This window comes from Zootermopsis nevadensis, unplaced genomic scaffold (assembly GCF_977971745.1).
Source record: "Zootermopsis nevadensis isolate Lab colony 2312 unplaced genomic scaffold, Znev_1.0 Znev_ptg000030l, whole genome shotgun sequence".
NCBI classification, from domain to species: domain Eukaryota; kingdom Metazoa; phylum Arthropoda; class Insecta; order Blattodea; family Termopsidae; genus Zootermopsis; species Zootermopsis nevadensis.
The window spans coordinates 10,950,829-10,975,900 of NW_028259162.1; the positions used below are offsets into that span (position 1 = coordinate 10,950,829).

Below are 25,072 nucleotides of genomic sequence, written 5' to 3' on the forward strand. Positions count from 1 at the left end.
AAACCAATCTTCGGGCTTGCTGTAGGACTCGCTGGGTGGAGGATAATCTCATCTCGAGGGTTCTGGTCCTCTTGTGTTCACCATTGTATAATCTCCTTTCTCTTCCAAGCCACCTTCCTGTCTGCCATATTCCTTCGGATCTAGTTTATTTTAAGAAACGTCCAGGTGGAAATCAGTTACTGCGGGACGTAAATATTAAGTGTAAGTATACCAAAGTTCTTACTGAAATACATGGAAATTAATTTCGGAAAAGTTCTTATTTGTATCCTTACGCCTGACTTCTGCAACTTTTTAACTGTTTAGGACACTTCGCACAATTACGGAACAGATTTAAACCAGAGAAGTTTATATGAGAGAGGCTCTGGCACCCGAGTACCTTATCTCGCGACAAAAGTACGAATAACTGAGTTGAGATTTCAGGTTCGCGCACTGGCGAGTATGAAGACAACCTTCAACTTGGGTGTTGTGCTGTTCAGTCTTGTAGTAAAGGTTTACAGTCGTTTCAGAGTTGCTTGCTGCCTTTGAAACGTCTACACGACTACTTGGTGCAGCATCTCCGAAGACGTACACAACACTCATGGAGAAAATGACAAAACTGTTAATGCCTACGTCATACTGACGTTATTCTTACACACTAAAGCATTATCACAGATAATACAGAAATAAAACGTCTGACGATGTCGAGGAAAGTAGCGTGGTTAGATAAACGAATGCTACAGCAAAGTGAAACAAATAAACCATATCTGAAGCAAAATGAATTTAGTCTATGTTTACCGTTTTAACGGCTAACTTAATCACATCCAAATGGCACTAACAAATCGAACCTCAGAATTATTTCGAGGATATCTGTAAATAACACTGCTTTTTTCACTGATGGCCATGTTTTGTTCAGAATGTAAAGTGCGTGGTTTCAACCTCATCTGGGATCTCTGTTTACAATAAGCCTGTTATTAGCTGAACTAGGTTAATGACGTTTGCCGTTACTGTAATGAACAGTACATTCCGTGTTTACTTTTTTAAAACGAACCAACAATAATATAATAGAAATTGTCCACTTATATAAATAAATACATCGACCACCAATGTTTGTAGCGGATTTTCGGCCACAACAAGTTTTCGGTTCTTATTCAGACTTTTTTAAAAGTAAAATAATTACGGCTTATCCCGTTCACCATGCGATTTAAGGAAAACGTGTGTAGAAACATTTGGATCTCACTCAAATTATGGAATCTTTCTGCATTGGCTTTTCAGGGTAGAATCATTATGATAACCTAATTATCCACACCTGCAGCCCTTTTATATCATCGCTTTCGTTTTGTGATATTCTACATAAGAAAATCGCCATTGTTTGAAACATTGGCCCATCACACTGTAATTCAGTATTAAGTTGTGCTCATTAGTTCAGATATTATCAAAATTATATCCTGTGATGCTTTGCGACGAATCAGGGACGTAAGCCACCAACAGTTATGTTAAATATAATAACATATTCTCTTAAATCAAATTTTGGATAAACCTCAAGAAAAAAGTTAAATCTCATTTTCATCGTAAAATAACCGACTCGGCGTCATGAGTTTTATCGACATTTTGAAACTGATTTTTAGTAACGAAATGACAGGGGTGCGTTATTATTGAGTGTTACCGTGAATTGGACAATTTTCTGTGAACAAATATGCGTGTTCTTCCAAACATACCGCCGACTTAATGGAATTCGAAAGTGAATAGGTTAAACATTCGTTGTAATTTTCGTTTCAAACTTGACTTGGAATCTTGCAATAATATCTTTTATTGTTTTATAAATATTTAAATGTGTATCAACTGCAGATGTTATTTCGTGTCGGATGATGATTACGTACAGGTAACTGGCGACAAAACGGTCACAACACATTTATTGACAACAATACGGCATTCAAATGAAGAAAACTGAAGAAAACAGAGATAACTGTGAAGTGGAATAACCGCTTTCCCCGCTGAGCTAAGGACCAGGCAGCAACCCCAATAAAAGTCAATTCTTACTGCGTGATCGAAGTTGACCCGTTAAATTCCGGCCGAAAACGTTAAAAAGTTATTAAACACTATCGTGGTTTATTAAAATTAAGAACGCAACACGCCATTGATTTCATTTCGAGTCCATATATTACCTGTTCTTCTAAATAATGTTTATACATTGATCACCAAATCTTCATTTTCTAACTGGATTTTACCCTAAACACATATTCAGTAAGGGTAACAACGAAAATATTTCCCGCGCAGAGAGTAGTTTGGTGTAACTGCGGCAAATGTAATCCTGGTATAATGTACTGTATTTGGTTGGGTTAAGATTAGTTACTTTTAGCAGAGTAGGAATAGTTTTGGTTTTATTTTGCGTTATGTTCGGTTACGTTGAATTGGGTTATGTCGGGTGACTCTACGTTTTGTTATTATTTAACGATGCTGTCCAGCGTATTTGTAGTGCTACAGAAGCTACATTCACCGACGCTCTACCGCATGACGTACTTTCGAGGTACTGATCCCTTTTCCTGAAAGCTCCCGCCCAAAGATACAGCTTTAGTCAATTATGCCATTTTTATCTATCGTGCTTAGTTTAGGAGCTAGGTAAATAATGTTCGCCGGGACTCGAACGCAGAACAGATTTTGGGGTTGTGGTCTTTCATCTTTTAATGTTCGTGGCAAAATAAAAACTTTGGTCTTAGCACAGAAAACGTCGTCATCAGTAACCAAACCACGGGCAGCTTTTCGGCATTTTGGCTTTTGTGTAGTTTTCTCACTGAAATAGGCGCCTTATTTTTACTTCGCTCAGTTTCCAACCTACAAGGAACTGCCCACACCAGGATTCGTACAAACGACCTTTTCGTCGAGAGTTTAACTTCCTTTTTCTGATTCTCAAGGAATCAGAATGCTAAATTTGGTGTCAATCGATGCGTCCGTCCTCGAGCTAGACGAGAACATAGAAAATATAAATATATATATATATATATATATATATATATATATATATATGACCAGAGTATATGGGCCTCTTTAATTCTCGTATTCTCAATATGTACGGAAGAAAGAGTTACACATCAATAAAATGTTTTGTGTAATATCCCACAGTTTAACGCGTAACATTTTTCATTTCATTCTGTAACACGTACATACCGGAAAATGTAAAACGTGCAAAGAACATCCAGCGGTCGTTACTGTTATTTCAAAATTTACATCCTTGACTCTACCTGTTTCACTTATATCCTTAATTCTAGCAGACATCTTGGTGTTATTAACGAAACAATGGTACTTTCACTATGTGTCTGTTAGAAATGTCCTATTAACATGTCAGGAGAAATGGTTGAATTCTTGATAAAATTAATGCTATTGTACAAAAAACCTCAGTATTGGGAATTTGGCCTGCCGTCAGGGGACAGAACGCGAGTGGTGTTATATGGAAAACAGGACATTCTACATGGCTCGCTATTTCACGTGTGTAACTTAACATGGGAGTAAAAACCAGGCTCACTGTATCAAAAGAAGATTACTCTGAATATATCGAATTTCGTTTGCATTTTATACCGCAATAAAACCGAGTAGGTGAATACCAGCCCTTCTTCCTGATCGATCACCCGGTGTTGTGTAAGCCCGTATCGAACAGAACAGTGAACGATGTTCGAACAGAGAAGAGGCCAGTTTAAATTCGCATATTGTTTTATGAGCCTCCGTATTAGAATCAGCGCTACTGAGGACACGCTCATACAATGAACTCTCGCAATTATAGGGAACGTCTAAAATAAACGTACCATACAGTGGCACAATTTATAATGACTTTCAGATACTGAGTTCATCCGTCGGATTGTTTATGACGTTCATTAGTCTACTTTAACAGGCATTTCACGACGGAGCATATGTTTCACTGTCGATATTTCTGCCCCGTATGAATGAATACAGACAGTGTGAGGGGTGTAGGTGTTACAGAATGAGAAAGTCTGTGGCTTATACAGGTAACCAAAATTTTTGGATATTACAGTGGGTCGCATGTAAACCTAGAATTGGAGAGACAAGAAGTGTGTGTAGAATTTTCATGAAAAAAATCTTGTAGAACTGCTGAGTCTTAGTTTATATTTTGGGTAAGAGTCAAGAGTTGTCTCCTTTGCGGGTCAAACATGTAAAGCCCTGTAAAAGTTTTATTTAAAATTAGTACTTATTCTGTCTGCTTTTTTAAAGACGGCTTATATCTCATACAAATTTACGAAAATAAAACTGGTAAGAGTGGAAAGACTCAGTCATGATCTTTCTTACGTATTATCCTACAATTTTCGTAGAAGGCCGTGGAAAACAATATCAATATGGTCGAATAAGGAATGCTAACCACCATACACTGATCTTCGATTACATTATTGCAATGGTTAAAATTCTTTTAGATTTTAAACTTTTAAAGTAGAACAGCATCGTACTGCATACATATTACATTCAATTTTTTTTCTAATAGATCTTGTGACCCTTACCTGGACGTGCATATCTGCATAAGAAGCAATGCTCATAATCACACTCCACTGTCCTGAGACTCAGGTACTCACCTAAAATGAAACAGACTCCGTATTACAATGTGAATGCCATTATCATCAAAAACAATGAAACAGACTGTAACTGTATCTTAAAATTACATTTTGTTTGTATAAACATTACGCGTCAACATATTTTTACTAAGAGCACAGATGTCAGTAAAACTTGAATCCAATCTCGTTAAGGCTAAGAGAAACTGAAATAAAACACTCATAAGACATTGGGAAGTCGTTGTTACGAAGGGACAAGACTCTTGTAGAACTGTGGCTGTTAATGGGCCCACTAACCTTCTTCCACGTGGATGAATATGAAACGGCGGAAATATATTGACAGACGAAAACCACAGGACGAGGAGAAAAAGCCAGAGACTAACCACCTGAGCTACAGAACGGTTTCGATGCATACTGGTTAAAAAACACTGCGCTTCGCCAACCTGCTCAGTCGCTGATGTTCAGAAGAATATTGCTCAAGCTGGCATTAGACCAAAGACATTCCTGTTTCTAACATATGTGTTTGTGAAACAAGAACGGGTACAATTTATATTAACTGTTAACTTCTTTTCAATCTGCACTTAACAGAATTACGGGACCAAGTTCTGACACACAAAAGACTTGCCTAAGGTGACCGACACGAACAACAGCCCTGAAGATGAAGACAGTATCTTTTTCGGGAACGCTAGCATGTGAAGTCGAGTCCACACGGCGCCAAACCCCAGAAAAATATCATCGTCATACTCACTCCTGTGATAATTCGAAATCACACTTTTGATTTTAAACAGTTTTTATATTTTAATTTGTCTGCTTTTATAATTCTAACTGCATTACCTTAATAACCTTCTCGAAGGTATCACCACCTTGTCGAAGGCAATCTGCCGGGTGAGGAGGCTTGCGTGCTCAAATGACCCTTAGGGCTATGCCGGCCTGAGCTTCGGCTCATGGTAGGGTCACCCAAGCCGGACAGGTCTAAGGAGATGCGCTAGACTAAGAGTGATACCCTGGTCCTCCAGGTTGGGGGTTGGGTGTAGGGCTAACAACCTTTCACCTTTAAAAAAAAATATGTGTTACGAAAAAATCAACCAAGCCTCGGATCAGGACGGACTCTTTGGCACGACCACGGCAATTGAAAAAGGACATGAGATTTGGTACCTGGAACATTAGGAGCCTCTATAGGGCTGGGGCACTGAAATCAGTGTGTAGGGAATTAGGGAATTATAAGTTAGACTTAGTGGCAGTGCAGGAAGTGCGATGGGAGGGGGAGGGCACGATCCCAGTGGACAATTTTACATTTTTCTATGGAAAGGGGAATGACAATCATCAGCTAGGGACGGGTTTTTTTGTTCATAGCAGAATTAGGGCAGCAGTTAAGAGAGTAGAATTTGTTAGTGACAGGTTGTCTTACGTAATTTTGGAAGGACGTTGGTGCGACATCATTGTCCTTAATGTTCATGCCCCAACTGAAGACAAAAGCGATGATATCAAGGATAGCTTTTATGAAGAATTGGAATCAGTATTTGATACATTTGGCAAGTATCACATGAAAATTCTGCTAGGAGATTTCAATGCAAAAATTGGGAGGGAGGATGTCTTCAAACCCACAATAGGCAGCGAGAGTCTCCATGCACTTAGTAATGATAATGGCGTCAGAGCAGTGACCTTCGCTACGTCAAAAGATTTAATTGTAAAAAGTACAAAATTTCCACACCGTGATGTTCATAAATACACTTGGACTTCCCCAGATGGCAGAACACACAATCAAATAGATCATGTTTTAGTAGATAAGAGAAGGCAGACAAATGTAATTGATGTGAGATCATTCAGAGGAGCAGATTGCGACACTGATCATTATCTGGTGGTAGCAAAAGTGAGGGAGCGGCTTTCAGTAAGTAGACGAACTAAACAAAATTTTGACACAGAAAGATTTGATTTAAAAAAATTAAGTGAGGGAGAGGCAAAGGAACAATATCAAGTTGAAATTTCGAATAGGTTTCAAATTTTAGAGACAAATGAGGATAATGAAAGTGTGGACATCAACAGGGAGTGGGAAAATGTCAGAAACTGCATCAAAATTTCAGCAAAAGAGAAACTAGGATACTACAGGAGAAAGCAAAATAAACCGTGGTTTGATGAAGAATGTTCAAAATTAATAGATCGAAGGAAGCAAACAAAATTTCAATGGTTGCAGAACCCAAACAAAACAAATGCGGATAATCTATGTAACGTGAGACGTGAGGCTAGTAGAACCTTTAGGACTAAGAAAAGGGAATACCTGAAGGGCAAAATTGCTGAACTTGAGACAAATAATAAGGAAAAAAACATCAGAGACCTGTACAGAGGCATTAATAACTTTAAGAAAGGATATCAACCCCAGACTAATTTGGTAAAGGATGATAGTGGCAATTTGCTTGCAGATCCAATAAAAATTGTGAATAGGTGGAAAAATTTCTTTAGCGAGCTCTTAAATGTTCATAATACTGGTGATATTAGACAGATTAAAATGCATACAGCTGAACTGTTGGTGCCAGAACCTAGCTTAGATGAAGTGGAACTAGCCATTGGGAAGTTGAAAAGTTATAAATCTCCAGGAATTGATCAGATTCCGGCCGAATTAATTAAAGCAGGTGGCAAAGGGTTGCATATGAGGATCCATAAGCTTATTCAGTTAATTTGGGATAAGGAAGAGATGCCACATCAATGGAAGGAATCCATAATTATTCCTATTTATAAGAAGGGGGACAAGACTGAGTGTGGTAATTACCGAGGAATATCGCTGCTATCAACCTCATACAAAATTCTATCCAACATTCTTTTGGCAAGATTAACCCCATATGCGAATGAAACTATTGGGGATCATCAGTGTGGGTTCAGACGAAACAGATCAACGATTGATCAGATCTTTTGCATTCGTCAGATACTAGAGAAAAAATGGGAGTTCGGTGGGACTGTACATCAGTTATTTATAGATTTCAAAAAAGCCTATGACTCTGTGAAGAGAGAAGTGCTATATAATATTCTTATTGAATTTGGTATACCAAAGAAGCTAGTGGGTCTAATAAAAATGTGCTTAAATGAAACCTGCAGCAAAATTCGAGTAGGTAAATATGTATCTGAGACATTCCTCATCAAGAACGGTCTAAAACAAGGAGATGCTTTGTCTCCCTTGCTCTTTAACTTTGCGCTAGAATACGCCATCAGGAAGGTCCAAGGTAGGCAGGAGGGTTTGCAATTGAACGGGACACATCAGCTATTGGCATATGCTGATGATGTTAATTTATTGGGGGACGATATAAATACAATAAAGAGGAACGCAGAAGTTTTACTAGAGGCTGGTAGACAAGTGGGGCTGGAAGTAAATTCAGAAAAAACTAAGTACATGTTAGTATCTCGTCATCAGAAGACAGGCGGGCAAAATTATCTTAGGGTAGCTAATAAATCCTTTGAAAGGGTTACAAAGTTCAAATATTTGGGAACAACAATAACAAATCAAAATGATACTTGTGAGGAAGTTAGGAGGAGACTAAATTCCGGAAATGCTTGCTACTTCTCAGTCCAAAATATTTTGTCTTCCCGTCTGATTTCTAAGAACCTGAAAATTAAAGTATACAAAACAATAATCTTGCCTGTTGTTTTGTATGGGTGCGAAACATGGTCTCTCACTCAGAGGGAGGAACACAGATTGCAGGTGTTTGAGAATCGGGTGTTGAGGAGGATATTTGGGCCTAGGAGGGAAGACGATGGGGCGTGGAGAAAACTGCACAATGACGAGCTTAAAAATCTGTACTGCTCCCCCAGTATTGTGAGGGTGATTAAGTCGAGAAGGGTGAGATGGGCGGGACATGTAGCGCGCATGGATGGGACAAGAGGTGTGCACCGGGTACTGGTTGGGAAACCTGAAGGGAAGAGACCGCTGGGGAGACCTAGACGTAGATGGGAGGATAATCTCAGGCGGGATCTATGGGAGATAGGAGTTGAAGGAAACTGGATTTTGTTGGCCCAGGACAGGGTCCGGTGGAGGGCTTTGGTTAATTCGGTGATGAACCTTCGGGTTCGGTAAGCCATCTAGTTAGTTAGTTAGTTATTACCTTAATAATTATGCTTTGTGATGGTAATTTGAAATCTGATGTTTGGAATTCATTTGTTTGCTTTTACTATTACTCGTTGTATTTATTTCATTAAAAGGTCTTCAGTGGACATTGTACGTTACTCCCTTGTGACCTGTAAGCCACAAATATACTTTGGCAAATATTGGCACGCCTCTATTTCATATCGGCGCAACCAATATTTTTATACTTTGTCTAAATTAAAAGCAAACTGTTCTGATAAATTATTTGTGTTACTGGTAAAATAATTTGCCATAGACTATTTGACAGGGCGGGAGTACGTGGACTGAATTCTCCAGGCTTAAAATAAATACGAGCGGCGGGATATTCCCTTCTAAATGTGCACAAACATTCTCTCATCTCGTTTAATGGTAAATAACCTCAGCAATTGATCATCTACGAACAAATTACTTTCATGAGGGTCAGTACCTGTTATATTTGAGCTTATGGTACAAGAATAAAAGTTATGTTAATATGCTGTAAAACTTAAACAGCTGTTAAATGTTATATTTAATGCCATAAAGAGTAGGAGTAACAGTGCTTCTGGTTTGTAAAAACAATCATTTCACGAGAGGCCCAACGGAAATATTCCTTAATAATACAAGCCTTTATTTCAGTTACCACTACATGCTTATCGAAAAAACCAGAAAAATAATTGTAAATATATGATGTTATAAGTTAACAACACTGCACATATATGTTGTATATTCAGGTAGCGATGCAACGTTGACATCCACCACGGCAGTGTGAGAGGAATCTTACATCTCGCACTGCGCTCGATTCGGGCCAAAACTTGTAAGTTCAGTTAATAATCTTAGCCTGTGAAAGCCTCCCAGCAAAGTGGAGTGTTGAGACCTACTCTGCGGTACATCCCTCAAAGTTACGTTCAGTTTAACTTATTTGATGTACAACTCTAATCGATTATGTGGCATGTAAGGTAATATCCTGACAGTTTAAAACTGATTTATTCACATATCTGTTTCCTTTACATAATATTTTCATCTAAAGACTTTGTTTTAATAAGTTATAGATAACTCTTTATACGGTTATGTTTGAGAGTCAAGGAAGGAAGAGATGGAATCTCAAACAAAACCCCGTCCGCAGGCTTCGCTCAGCTTGGTATTTTGTAACTAAAATCAACTAAGTTAGCTGCTGAATGTCTACTAAGTGTACATTTAAAGTTCAGAAATGGAGCATATAAATAGTGTGTGCCATGTATAAAGTAACACAATAATGTTCACGTACTGCAGTACAAAACATATAAACAGAAGCAGTTCCACCCCATGTAATAGATTCTTCAAATTTTCCCTGTGATATTCGAGTCAAGGTCACCATGGTTACTAGGCCGCTGCTCAAGCCAGCTGCGCTAAAGCTGTCCAGGTGCGAACATGATGTGTTCACGAGCGGGGCCCGTGTTAATTCTCGATTATCACTTCGCATCGAAATCGTTTGCTGCTGTCTGAATTTAGCAGTGCTGACAAGAAAGTAGCTAATAAGACAATACACAGACTGGTAATCAAATTTTGGGGACGCAAGAAATGCTTCATTGTTCGACAAACTGGAACCACGGCTTCATCGATTTTAATTAGTGCTTCACTTTTAACAACGGTATACGGCTGGAAAAATACAGAATTTCGATTGGTTTCGTCGTTTTGTGAGTGAATGAGTTCATGTGCAGTAGTTAGGGTTGTGGTTTAAATTAAAGACTCGGTGTAATGGATAATTAATAGTGCTTTGGTTGGAACTTAATCTAACCGGGAATATGACGACGCTATCTTTCCTGTAGCTAGTGCGTCTCAGTTAACAGAAATATGTTTAATCTTTTCTGTAATTTTGTTATAATGGTGCATAGAAGCTGTTCAACTTTAATACAGGGAGCTGAAGTACTTTATCTTTAAAATCGACCATTTTCCTCTTGAGTTGTCTCTTCAGCTTCGCCGTTACCTGCCGAATTAAATCGTTTCCCTTAAACTGATATATTAAAAAGAACCCAGCTGCCTCTAAATTCCCTTTGTCATTTCCATCGTCTGACATGAAAGAATTCGCCCACGAGAAACAACATTTTTCGTGATTAAGCGGTGTGGGACGTCCCAGAGATAATTCATTAACGTTTATGTTGCTATCAGTCTGTGTGAGGAGAACTGAAGAATAGATTAATGGCACACCGAGTCATCTCCAACCTGTTGGCAGAACTCTGCCCGCTCCTCGCAGAGGAAACTGAAGGTCTTCGGAGTTCGAAGAAAAGTGCGCTTGCAGCACAGAATCAAAAAGGAAGAGGCAGCGAATGAAGAAAGAAATGACACAGAAAGTGCGTGAGAAAGGCATGAAGGAAGGAAAAGAGAGAAATAATTGGAGTAAAAATATCTTTCTTTGTAGAACGTGAAGATTCGTTAAGGTTAAGTTATTTTCAGACATTGTACGTGTTTACAAAGAACAGTTTCGACACCGAATTTGTAAACAAAATTAAAATTGCTCAAACATAAAGATTTATGTTTGCAGAATAATTTTGTTTTTCACAAATAAGTTAAAAAGTTCTGTCCAGCTGAGATCTGAGAACTTGATGGATGTCTTGAATTTCTTGTAATGCAGTCCCGCATAACCCGGTTCTTGTGCTTGTCTGCTTTCAAGCGATTGGTATGGAAATAGTGCTACTGCATTTACGCTGTGCATCAACCGGCTAAGAGTCAGTTCCTCGTTTGATTCTTCACACTTCAAAAATATTGTAATGGAGAACAGTCACTTTCATAGTTGGTGTGGAAACAAAGCACAGGATGAAGGACTCGTCTGAGGGAGTACCTGCAACGGAGTTTGCTGGCAAATGTTACCAAAGGTCATCAATTTTAGCACGCCACATAGTAGGAAGTAAAGAGTTGTATTTTCAAGTGAGTGTTTTTTACGATTGCGCGGTACTGCGAAACACAGAAATTCAAAGACTCTGAGTGGTCACCCTGTGCGCGCGCGCGCGTGCGTGCGACAGCAGGGGAAAAAAATTATACTCCTCCAAGGCAGATATTTTCTGTAGCAGGTCTCTTGAATTTTGTAACTCAGATGCAGGGACATGAAATACTATTATCTTTTTCCATTTTAATATTGCGGAGTTCTTGCATCATTGATTCTACAGTACACAGAGAGCGCGTAAATATACAACCTGAATTGCTTTTGCCTTAGTGGCCACCAGAGAGCAGACTAGTGATATGACCTTCCAAGAGACACTTCTGTTGTGTCACGACCATCACAAGAAGCTGAGGCGAACAAGAGAAACGATATAACATGAAAGACAGGGGGTGAAATAAAACTACGGAAGTATTATATATTTAAACTTTTTATATCCTCTAACCTTCCTTGACAGTGTGTCATGATCACATTACGCAGGAAGCAGTAAAGGGTAGCTGGTTGAACCTATTTTATGGTCCCAGCGGACACAATAAAAACGAGTCTGAAGTTATTCGAATTATCCAAACCATTCGAATGTCTCCAAGATTATCCATGCATCGTAGAACACATTGTAAAACATAAATCCGCTACGAGAAAACTGTAACCATTCCTCCATACCCGTTATAACCCGATGCCAAATCCCTTACGACTGTACCTATAAGCGTTCGCCTTTGATTTGGCTTGTTTCCCGCTCGAAATGGGCAGTTAAAATCTTGTGCTTGTGGAACATTTGAAACAGGACTTGATTGTGTTGTGTTTTTTTTCAAAGCATTTGAATGCATATTGCCAAACGTGTTATATCTTTGTTTTCATAATTTGGTTTGAGGTAGTTCAGAAATGAACGCCATGTATACTGAACGTAACGTGTTTTAATATGCTTTCGTCTCGGGATATGAAGAAGTACCACGAAACACCTCATTAAGGACAGCCAATGCTGTGGCCGGGGTTCGAACTGTTTCTCCCGAATAGAATTTAGCCGCTGCACCGCTTGACCGAGTCTGTTCTGTAAAGAGAAGTGTAAAAGTGGACGACTCTTTTGATTTAAATGAGACTCGTACAAGTTGTGTGTAGCGTTCTTCAAAAATATTCAGTTCGTTTCATTCGTTACACAGAAAAAAAAAAATTGTATTTCAAATGTTGAAATAGCCATTAATTCAGTCGCATATTTGTTGGGATAAATACTGGATGATGCTACATGTTTCGTTTGTCATTCGACCACTGCTGTTCAACCCCATTCTATGTTTAGTATCAATATAAAAAGTACCCATTTTTAACGAAGTCACGTCACAGTAGATGGCGCAGAAGCGTCCGAAACTCGGCCAACATCGACACACCCAAGAGGTTTCTTTGACCACCTGGCGTATAAAAAGGCATTGAAGTCTCGTAGAGAAATGATTGTCGCGTTGTGACGGTGTGAACTAGGCTATTCTACCTCATGACTGGATCCAATGACAAGCTTTGGTAAGGATAATGACACATGAGTGTCTGCAGCTCAAGAACAGCCCTTTCAGTAACGTGTTACAGGAACTCTACCGGTTTGTACTGCACAGTGTACGTACTGAGAATGCTGTTTCAGGTACACACTTATGCCGAAGTTGGAAGGATGATGTGGAAGATCTGCCCTGAGGGAAGAGAGTGCGACAGACATCTTTAAGAAAGAAAAGCAGCAGGTAGCTTAATACGCTAGCGGTTACCATGGGGAAGTATACGTGCTTCTCAGCAGCCTCGGTAGGAATTCACGAGGGACTGTCAGTGCACGTCTGTTGGGAGACCACACTGGCTAAAAGGCCCTCTGCATACTCTGCTCACGACTACAGCTCACGCATGGCAGTCTGACATGAAGGAAGATGCGGTTGGTTAGCTCTGCCCAAGTTCTTAAAACTGTTTTAATTACTTTTGATTTTATTCTTTATTTCATTACAGGTCTATGCAAGGCTGTGTGAAATGAGCCATATTATTTACGTCGACTTATACACAATTAAAACCAAATGAACGTTAAAACACATGTAAACAAACGAAAACTGGAGAAATGAGTAACAGATTCATCCGTGAAATACAGAGTAAGCAACGAGATGGCTGTGGATTGAAATCTTGGATATCTGAATCCTACACAAAAGTCGTTGTATGATTTGAGACAAACTTACAATTCATACAGTCTAATTCTGTTATTTTTTATTCGATGGCACATGATGTCAGCATAAGATGAATTATTAATTGGCTAAAGATAACTTCAACGTGTGAACGTTGAGGTTTTTACGGAGTTGCCGAGAATGCGTGAGGAACAACGGAGACTTCCTGGATGGCATTTAAGTACCTCTGAAACGTCTGTCAACTTTTATAAGATTACACGATTTAACATCCCAGAAGACGGCCATCTTCAACCTCGCCTCCGTGAGAACATCTCTTTTGGTCATCTGTGGTCTCCTGTCAGCCGCCGGGTTCTAACCGCGAAGGTTTGGGTTCGGGTCCATGGCAATCCATGCATAAATTGTAGTGGAGAGCATAAATAAGCAAATTCGCCTTACAAAACTTTCTCTTTTGTTTGTTGTTTCATCTGTACTAGCTGCCTGTATCCTCTACGGCACTTTTGCTCCACAAGATGCCTTCAGATAAATCAAAACTCAGCACAGACAACAGTTCCAGCTGCATCTCTGGAACGGAAGGCGCAGTTGTTGCTCTATGGGACAATAACATTTATTATTTACCTCGTATTTGTCTTTTGAGAGTTCCCTTTACGCATAGAGAAATTTGTTACAAGAATTTGCAAGCAGGTGACGTATCACAACATTGTGTTCACTAAAGGAGTAATATCAAAGCACACACACATGGATCTATACATCCGAAGTTAAGCAGCATCAAAAACAGCATAACCCTATGGAATCAGATAGATCTAGTCAGGCTCTGTTCTCTTGAAACAAATTGATCAGAATATCTCAGAATTATCGAAAACAGTTTGCGGAGAAGATGTAAGTTAGGACAGTCGCAGTTAAACGTTTCCCAACCTTAACTGTACACAAATATAACTACATTTAAATATATTCCGCCAGATGTTTATAGGACTGTAAGTAGCCTATTAGTATATTGGTTTCCGTGCGCCTCCATCTTAATATTTGTTTTTATTTCAAACGTTTCCACATACAAAGTTAAAAAATACATTCATATAAGCTTATCCTACCTTCCATAATCTATAAATTCCCAGTAAAATTTATCAATAAAAAGTGTAACCAGAAAGCTTACGACCATAACTTGTACTCAGGGGAACTCCGTTCAAGTCTTGGCTGGAAGACTGGAAAATCTTGAGACTATGATTTTCTTCAGTTTCTCCGAATAGAAAAAAGTACATAAACACTAAGCATTAACACAAATCAATTAATTTGATTGTTTTTGTTTACCACCGTATATCCACAGAGAAGAGATAAGAATTAATTATAAACTACCGTCATGTTTCTACTCTTCATAAATCCTTCTGTCATTAGCATCAGAAGACAGAACTTTGTTGGCTTGTAAGAACGGATCAGAAATAGATTACCACAATGTACAAAGTAAGTACATTAGCAACAAATCATATGTTTTATAGGTGTTTACCGTTAAATGGAAACACTAAATCACGTTACTTCCAGCGTTCACTGTACAAGAGCCGAGAAAGTCCGTGAAACGCTCGGAACATCTGATTCTCATTTCGTGGACCCAAGTTTAATCCCACTGAGGACACGAGTTTGGTGGAGCAGCAGCTAAGATAATTAGGCGGTATGCAAGATTCCTCTCTACTTCTCAGTTCTAATGCAATGAACATTAAGTATGCAGTACATTCCACTTGTAAAGGTAAAAGGTATAACAGTTGTCCCTGTGGGTAATTAAGTACCACGTCATGAAATTGTACGGTGCGGCGCAGATAGGAACTAAATGGAGGTGCGTGGTTAACATCACATTGGGCCCCTTTACCATCGGTGGAAAGTCACGAACACGGGAGCTTTGGTGGGTCCCAGAGCAGGTCTGAACGTGGCGGCGAAGGGAAAAGTTCTTTCCCTTGCCTGGAATCGAATACCGATGGCCCAGCTCGCAGTCAGTGACTATACCGACTGATCTATAACGGCTCGATACATTCCACGTTATAATAATTAACATATTTGTATGAGAAATGTAAGAATGCCTAACAGCAAGGGGCACTGGTTAACACTCTTTCTTCCATCTATTTACGAGGTGCGATCGGAAAGTTTCCAGACTGTGTCAATAGAGGGCGAACCGGATGTAGTACGAGCTTCTGCCGCCGCTAGGGGGTGCGGCCTACATTCATAGTGAATCAGTGTGCCAGCCGGCATCATCGAATTAGCATTTGTTTCTTAGTTACGGGCGTTTTGGTAGTGCATTACACCGACCCTCCTGCGATTTCGGAATGGCGTGTGCATCAAATTTTGCCAAAGACTCGCCAAAACGGCTACGGAACCTATGAAATGCTAAAGCAAGCAATTGGGGAGTCCGCAATGGGTCGTGAACAAACTTTTGTGTGGCATTCACGTTTTCAAAATGGCCGAACCTCTGTCGATGATGACGAGCGTTCTGGACGACCATCTTCGAGCACAACGCCCGAAAATGTTACGAAGATTCGGCAGGCCATTCACGAAGATCGACGTCGTACCATCAACGACTTGTGCGACATTGTTGGGATAGGCTATGGGACCTGTCAGCTGATTCTAAAGGAAGAACTCCACATGCGACGCATCGCAGCCAAGTTTGTGCCAAGGCTCCTGTCTGAGGACCAGAAGCAGAATCGACTTCTCGTTTGTCAGGAGCTCAAAGATCTTGCCGGATCGCCGGATTTAGCTCCGTGTGACTTCTTCCTCTACCCAAAGATGAAAATTCAGCTAAAGGGAAGGAGATTTGAGACGATAGAAGAGATTCAGGCAGAATCGCAGATGGTGCTTGACAGGCTGACAAAGAAAGATTTCCAGGGATGCTTCCAGGCTTGGCAGCGGAGCTGGGATCGTTGTGTTCACTCCCAGGGGAACTACTTCGAGGATGATGGATGAATTTAATACCTGAGATAAGTGTAAAGGTTTTTTTTTTATATATATATATATATATATATATATATATATATATATATATAGGCGCAGTCTGGAAACTTTCCGATCGCACCTCGTACCTAGGGTTGGAATCTCAGTCTGGGGAATGGTTACAGTAACTGAGGTTTCTCTTAGAGGTGAGCAATGCGGGACACTTTGGCCATCCGGTCCGATTGGATCGGATCACCGCTGCGACCGTATCTAAAATACCACATATTTTTTGACCATATACCTAAGAAAATGAGGGTAATTTTCCTTGGAGGTAGATCCTTTGTAAAATAATAATATATTTCAAGGACTAAAAAAAATGTGTCCTCAAAGTCTCTTTACAAACATGACTTAAGAAATATTAGTCTACTAAAAAATTTCGTGATACGATTTTATATAGAAAGAAGTTCTGAGCTTCTCGAGTACTCATCGCTTCAACAATGGAAGCAGTGAGGACCTCTGAAACGTCGGTAGAGTTCTACTAAATTACATGGCTCAACAACCCAGAAGACAGTTCATACTCGCCGCCCTGAGAAACTGAAATATCACGATTTTGGTATATGGGCTAGGGCAATCAGTGTAACCCACGTACATCTTAAATTCGAAGTCTCGCATCAGTTACATGATACGATTTCTTTTTTGTAGAAGCACTAGTAACTCCGCCATAAATTAGATCCCACTTTGGCTTCTGTGAAGTCCACTTGAGGGAACGCAGATTATCACGTGACCAAGGGCTTCTCTGCGTAGAGGCTGAAATGTATGACTCCATCATGTAAATTTCATATATACAGATATAACAGCGGATTATAACGACGCAGCTCTTTTTAGGCCGACTCGTATAGCTACGTATAAAATTCGTAAGGGTCTCTCTTCTCTATGCGGACTCAAGGACAGGAAGTTACAAGCTTTGTAGCCCTTGGCTTTCCCTCCAAAATCCATTTATTTGCATTCCCCTCTTGCTGACATCGCAAGTATGGCTGAGGGGCCTTGGGAATGGAGGGGAGACGCGGGGCATCAGCAGGAGACCTTGCGTTTGACAACTCGGCTTTGGATAACTGAAACTACATCGCGAGGAACACCCACTTCTTGCTGAAATATCAACATTTAAAATGTCTTATACAGTACAGATAACACTCAAGTCCGGGGAAAACTTTATACGCCGAGAATAGCACTTCGAAAACCTCTACTGGGCACAATGTACGACGAACACTAAATTTCCCCCGAGATATTAAATTAAACAACGGAGAAATTTCAGTGTACTGTATTTCTACAGAGACCGTTTACCGTAAAAAGTGGATGGTTAGCAAATTTAGTCCCAAGCCCTCAGCATTTTTCTTTGCGGAAGCCGGAAACTTTCGGAATCAAACAGCGCGATAATACGGTGAATTTCTTGGTAAACTGAGCGACTGTTACTTTCCCAAGGCCTGTGCTTCACAAAGTTTCATAATGAGCACATGGCTCTGAAGATACTAATAGCGAAATAACATACAGACGTCTTGTTAAGGGAATTGCAATTCCCAGCTGTTTTCCAATTAAATCCCAGGCAGGCTATTGCCTAAGAATAAGCATCAAGCAGCGAATATTTAGGGGACAATGGATTTGACTTCTCACTCCGGTGGCGGAGGGGATGTTTCCGACATTTCTGCTGTGGATCCATCGCTTCTACGGCGAAGTGCCTACTTCAGACTTACTACGACAAAATGGGAGGTAAACTTCAAACTTCGAGCTCCTGGCACCTGCAGTACAACAAATAGTTTGTTTGACACGTACAAAATAGGAAAATAGGCAAATCCCAACAGATACTTCGGGAGAAAGAAAGAATCCAACATTTCTGCATAATATAGAACCCCTTCATTCACCTTAGCCGACCAATCCTCATACATATTCCCTATTACAATTCATTCTGAAGCCTTATAATCTTGTACGAAAGAATTCCAGTTCATTCCCTAAATTACATAATGTGATTATTACCTTCAAACACACTGAGCAAAGTGTTAGGAGAGCCATTTCACTGGTGGAAACATGTTTAGATATCAGAATATCAAATTCAGGCAAACTCGATGATGTAATACGTCAACTATGTACTAAACATTTTAAATTAAAGTTGAAATTAATATTAACATTAAAATTGAATCGAATGAGGCTATTTATATGTTAAATAAATCCATTCGTTTACATAACATTTGTTTACAATGTGCATATTTCCAGTACAGTATTTTTGGTGTTGACTACGTGTTAAAATTGTTTAACCAATTCTGCAGAACTTTCAGGTGAACTGCAAGGGGATATTTTACTAGAGATTATATTCAGTTGGCTGAAGTGTGTAATATCTGCTGCTTGAAGATGGTGTGGGCCGGAGTAAGTGGGCGTGGTGTTGACGGGTGGTTTTGTGGTGTACTGATATATGGTTCTGAAATGATTAAATCGTACTGGCACATCAATCCACGCACACGGCAGCAATTCACTGCAAGATATTATTTATCGCACTAAGTTACCTACAGCAACACCGAAAAACGGAGACGAACATCCATGGTCTGAAGAGAAGTCGAATCCAGAATCAAGTTATGAGTACGAGCAGACATTGGCAGCTGCCGTAAAAATTTTAAACCACATAATGTCTTTCCTTCAATTTAATTTCTTTTCGGCACTGTAGTTAAAGAAACAAATGAATTTGTGTTTAACTTTTAGTACCACACGGCTAAATAGAAGACATTGGTATTTTACACAGCGGAATAAACTGTCAAGAAGACGACAAGAATGTCGCTGTCACATTTTACTTCTCACAATGTATGCAGAGACAGCTAAACTATTCGTGTATTCAAAACGACCATAGTTTCAATTTTATGAATAGAGTTATTCCATCACTACATATATTTTAAATAAAATATGTTTTATTAAGTATGCATGTGGATATTTCAGTTCTCTGCTGTTAATCAATAATTAATAGGATTGTCAACTTCACGTTCACTGGCCGACGTAATTGTAAATTAAAAGCAGCTAATGAGGTGCTTGGTTTCAGGTGAAACAGGGTGAAAGCCGTACAATTTCCCTAATTACAGCAGGTAATATTAATGGAGTCTAATGCGAATCCTCGCTTCGTTGGAATACGAAGTTATGTTATTAGCAATAATCTAAAAGTTGCGTATTTAATATTTTAATATAATGAAGTTGTTTACTAAAAATAAATGTCAACAAATTAATACAAATAAAGTGAATATCAATATATGTTTTGTACACAGTAGGTTTTATAGGGGCCCATTGACCAAAACGGTAGCCGACGTAAAAATACAATAAAAACATTCAAATAGAAGGTCAAATGCTTCCTAATTATGAATCACGTTTGTTAAATTCTCATGGTTTAAAACAACAGAACGACTATCACAGAATTTAAGAAATGCATGAAGATCTGTTTACAAATTAAACATACACAGAGATTCAAAGTAATTTACGAAACTATAACATGTTAAATCAGTATTTCCAGCACTAAAGTATAAACATATAAAAATCACGCGTTTGCTTGTTTTTCCCTGCGTTGTCTGTAGCAACAACACCCACATCCGTCCATTAATAAGCTTGATGAAATTAGACACGTCATATGATGCAGACAACAAACTCGGGTTTGACGATCGGGGCATGAAAGAAACAATACGGGACGCAGGGCACTATGGAAAATACTTCAGGGCACAGCACAGAGAGACGTGACAAGATGAAAGGTTCTGGAACACTATTCTCCTGTGGGAACACAGAAGTAGCTACAGTTCCTGGAATGCATGCATCAGCCTAATAATCTTTGAAGGTTTGTGACAATGGTTGATTCAACTCGGCACACCAGATAAAATATACTTTAACCAATGGACAAAGTCCAACACAATGTTTTCTATAAGGACAAACATGCTATACCATAAATGGATGGTTTCTCAGTTACTTAATGACACTGTATATACTTAAGAGGGTGATAACCGTCGAATATGATGAACGATATAATGTCTAGCATTTGGGATGAAGAGACTGTGGCTTATTTAAATATATTACGCCAGTATTCACGCGATGAAGTTCTGAGAACCACAAAAAGGCGGTGAAATGCCCGAGGCTGGAACCAAATACGTGGTACAGCTTGAAATAACATGCTCGGCAGGAAGGCACAGGAGTACAGTACTGGTTAAAATGGTTAACCAAAGTACATCACAACGAATACAATGGACTTTCGATTAACTTGGGTGGACGGGACCGTGCCGCACAGCGGCTAATCAAATAACTCGTTTCCCGAGTTATATTTTTCGCTTGGAGAAACAATAAATAAACACAAATACAATAAAAATGCAGCACAATAGAGAAATAACCAGTGATTCTACTAACCATAACAATGATTTATAAATTGTAGATACTCTATCCTCTTCCTGTTCACATTTTTAGAAAACTCTTGTTAAGTCCATGAAGCGAACAGCGAATGAGAACGACACTGGCTACCAAGGTCGGTTTCAATGTCGTATAATTTTTATTCGGCCGCACAGAGTTATATTTTAAATATCTACGTTTGTATTCTACAGCACGTACAGGCTGATTATTAATCTCGTGAATAGAAACCAATCAATGTCAAACTGAGAACGGAGTTACATTTCATACGTGTAAATCATTCGCTATGAATTCGTGCAGATCCATAAATGTGACGGTCAGTATTATACCACGTTGTATTTATGTAAGGCAACGGAGAATAGAATAGCATCTCTCAATCGGATCGGGGAAAAATTACATCAATTCAGAATTTCTTAGAAAAATTTGATAATGACCACAAACATAATTACCAGGGCACAATATTTTAGTAACAAATGAAAGGATTTTAACTAGTGCAGACCTCAGGGAAGACACGAAAATTATACTGGGTTCACTTAATTGTAAACATGAGAAACATTATCAAACCTCATGGGAATTAAATCCCGGTGAAAGTAGGACAGGATACAAGGGCATAAGGAGGATAAATAAAAGAATGAGAGGACGAGAATAATTACAAATTAAGGGAATGTTAAACGAATACGGAAGAAAGAAGAGACGGGAGTAAATACACGAAAGAGATAAGAGAAAATAAATAAAGATAACGAGAGATTAAGATACAAGAGACTAGCTCTAGCTAAGGGACCCAACAGAGTAGGTACCCCTCCCCTGAAGACGGAGACAGAACCAGCCTCCGAAACGTCGTGGTTTTAAAGAACAGACGATGGAAAAAGTTCTGACAATGAATAATTTTAAGAATGAGATATTATACTCGTTGCCATAGTAACGAACACGATGTATAGGTGGATGATATTAAAATGTAACTTAGGGAAACAGAGTTGGAAGGTGTAAAATTGGACTAATCTGGCTCAGGTTTGGGGTTCTTGCTAACGCGGTAATAAACCTTTGGTGAAAGGAATTCGGCTAGCTCATCGACTATTAGTTTTTCAAGGACTGTCTTCCAAGGAGTTATTTCATGTACAACTTCTCTTGTGGTAAATGCTTTTGATGATGTTCGAAACGACCACGAACGCGTCACTTAATTCGTCAGCTGCGAAACGGAATAACGAGATAGAGTGAAGTGAATATAAACAAATACTGCCGAGAATGGGACCATCTCGAGCCCTTGATTTCCGCCGACACGACGGCGTTCTCAATTTTGTCTGTTTCCATTCCACTGACCCACTACGGAACAAGCAAACGCGAGCAGCGATGGAATGAGGGATACAGAATCTCAGCGATGATCTTCACAGAATCGAGACGGAATGTGACGGAGGCAAAAGCACAGGAGATGACAGATGAAAGGCGAGATAAGAATTTGGTTACGTATCATCGCAACGCGAAGAATGTAGATTGCGTGAGCATTCGGTAATGAAATATCAGTAGAATTGTTAAGATCACAATCTGGGATTCGTGGACTGAATCTCTGGAGCTCTTTACTCAACAGGCAGTAGGCAAACCAATGCAAAAGTCGTTATTAGTTTCATCATATTCACATTTTACTACAAGAAGCATGATCTGAATTACATCATAATCAGTCAATATAGTGATTAGACTACAAGATGGAGGCCAGTGGATCGATTCTCGGCAGGAGTACAATTTTTTTCTCTTCGCCATCGACGCCCGTTCCAACGGGGATAAATTGCCCACCGCGTAAAGCTGACAGCTCACACAAAATAATGGCACATTTACCTTTTGATAATTGTGAAATAATATGAATGTTTTCAGATATAATACAGAAAAGATAATAATAACCACAATCAAAGTAATCATCACTACCAACAGACAATAAAACGGAATTCAGCTTAGCCAAAAAATTATCCGACATGTATTCGGGAGGCAGACGATTTTAATTCTGGTCGGAGTAGACTACCAGACTAATTTACTTGATAATTTTACTCAGATCCTAGAGGCGAATGCCAAAATAGTGCCTTGAAATACACAACGAACATTACCACTCCATTCCTTCCCAATTCGCCCTGATAATGGAGACAGCAAGAACCTCCGAAACGTTAACTTCTACCACATTAAACGGAGACATCTTCATTTTCCAAGAATGAACTAAAGCTTCGTTCTAGTTTACTCTAAGTCTATTACATATCAGATATATCTAAAAGCACTTCCGGATTTTTTAACAAAGCAAGATGACGTACATAAACCTCCTATGATTTTAATTCTCAGAAATGGAATTTACGTTCCTCTTACTAATACCCTGTCATCTTAAATTCACAATGGCAGCAGACTCTAAGATTCCCGGCTTTGGACATAAAAGTTCCAAGCGCATCAGTAGGGTAATAAAGACATGTGATCTAATTGCACCAGTATCCCAAGGATGTCGCCAGGATGTTGTATGGTTCGTAATCTCAAACTGCAAAACAAATGCCAACCTCGGATTTATCCTGTACGGAAGGTGGAACATAAACTTTACCAAGCCATGTAATCTACTCGCTTCTATTCAACTATATTATTCAAGGAGAGTTTTTCACAAAGAGCAGATTCATATTTTCACGTACGTCACTGTACCCAGTCGATTTAACATTCGCAATAAGATCTAGAAAAATTTCGAATCAAACCTTAATAAGATTATACAGAGTAATACCCATATCTACCTTTTACATGTGTAAACATATTTGATATAAAAGAAAATAATTAAGAAGAACAAAGAATATGCCAAAAATTCGATTTTATACAAATCTAGCAAGATACAGAACCAAGGATCATAAGGTACTAACGCTCAAAATAAAAGGCTAAACGTTTAAAAAAATACCGGAAAAAGCATTCTCGAATCTGCTCCATCATTAGAGACGGAAGAAGAGAAAATGGTAAGAACGGCCGACAAATAGAAGAAAAAGAAAGTTTTAATCCGTGTAACTGAAGCAGAAAAAGATATTAATCTGTGATGAAGTCGGTGAGGATACAAATAAAAAAAAACTCAAATCACACTTCTTTCGTATTGGACTACAGACTACTTATTTCCTCCATACGAGAGTAGTTTAGTATTGTACGTGTGGTATATTATCATTACAGTATAATTCTTTAGCGGTACAAGATTTTAGGTTTTAAATAAGTGCATTTAAAATAAGCAAACACATCACACGTCTTTAGAAATTACAGTAATATGTAATTTGTCATCTTTTAGGTGCTATACCGTTTCGAAATGCCTACACAGTGTTCCTAAATCCAACTCATCGGACTTTAGATAAACTACTGAATACATGATTATTATATGGTAACAAAGGAAAACACGGAAAGAAACATCAGTCCTCCAAGCGGGCTTCAAACTCGCGATCTTGGTGTTCTGGGAAGTCAAAGAATAAGCATGCCATAAATTCTCGGAAATAAGTATACGCCAACATATAGTAACAAACGGATGTGACAAAATTTAGAAAAAACAAAACAGAAACGGGTTCTGTGCTTCAACTCTACAATCTATTAGCAAAACTAAACCTTGACGTCGTTATTTTTCTGCTAAGAAAGTGAAGCAGAAATTTCGTCAGATGTAATCCGAAGCACTGCTTCTGGAGATGAATTTCTGACAGTCCGGAGGAAGCTGATATAAAGATGGCTGAGAGTATTAGGTCTGTAAATAGATGATCTGGAACTCCAGGGGTCATGGCACTGAAAGGTTAAGACTAATGAATGAAACCGCACATCCATCGCGACAAGAAGTACTGCCTCGAACGCTTGCAGTGCGCACCTAGTTAGAGGAGTGTGGGCACTATATCACGACGACAGACGGCGAATAGCAAACGTCGAGATTAAAAGAGTCCCTCTCTCTAATTAGCGCCAACAACAGACAAAATTAATCTGTTTCCTTTATGCGAGTGTACCAAATATTAATATTATGTAGCATGGAAGGAGTTTAACGAATACGGAAAAATGGAAGAAGGTTCAGAGTCTAATTTGCAGTTACTATACAAGAAATCGGAGAAAGAAACATGATGACCGATGGATGTACATTATTATC

The 25,072-nt window shown here is 39.1% G+C and overlaps 1 protein-coding gene across 4 annotated transcripts in view; it reads right to left on the minus strand.

Moving 5' to 3' along the window:
- Window positions 1-25,072, minus strand: part of dlg1 (MAGUK family member discs large 1) — a 338,246-nt gene that overhangs the window by 301,926 nt on the left and 11,248 nt on the right. The window lies entirely within an intron of this gene.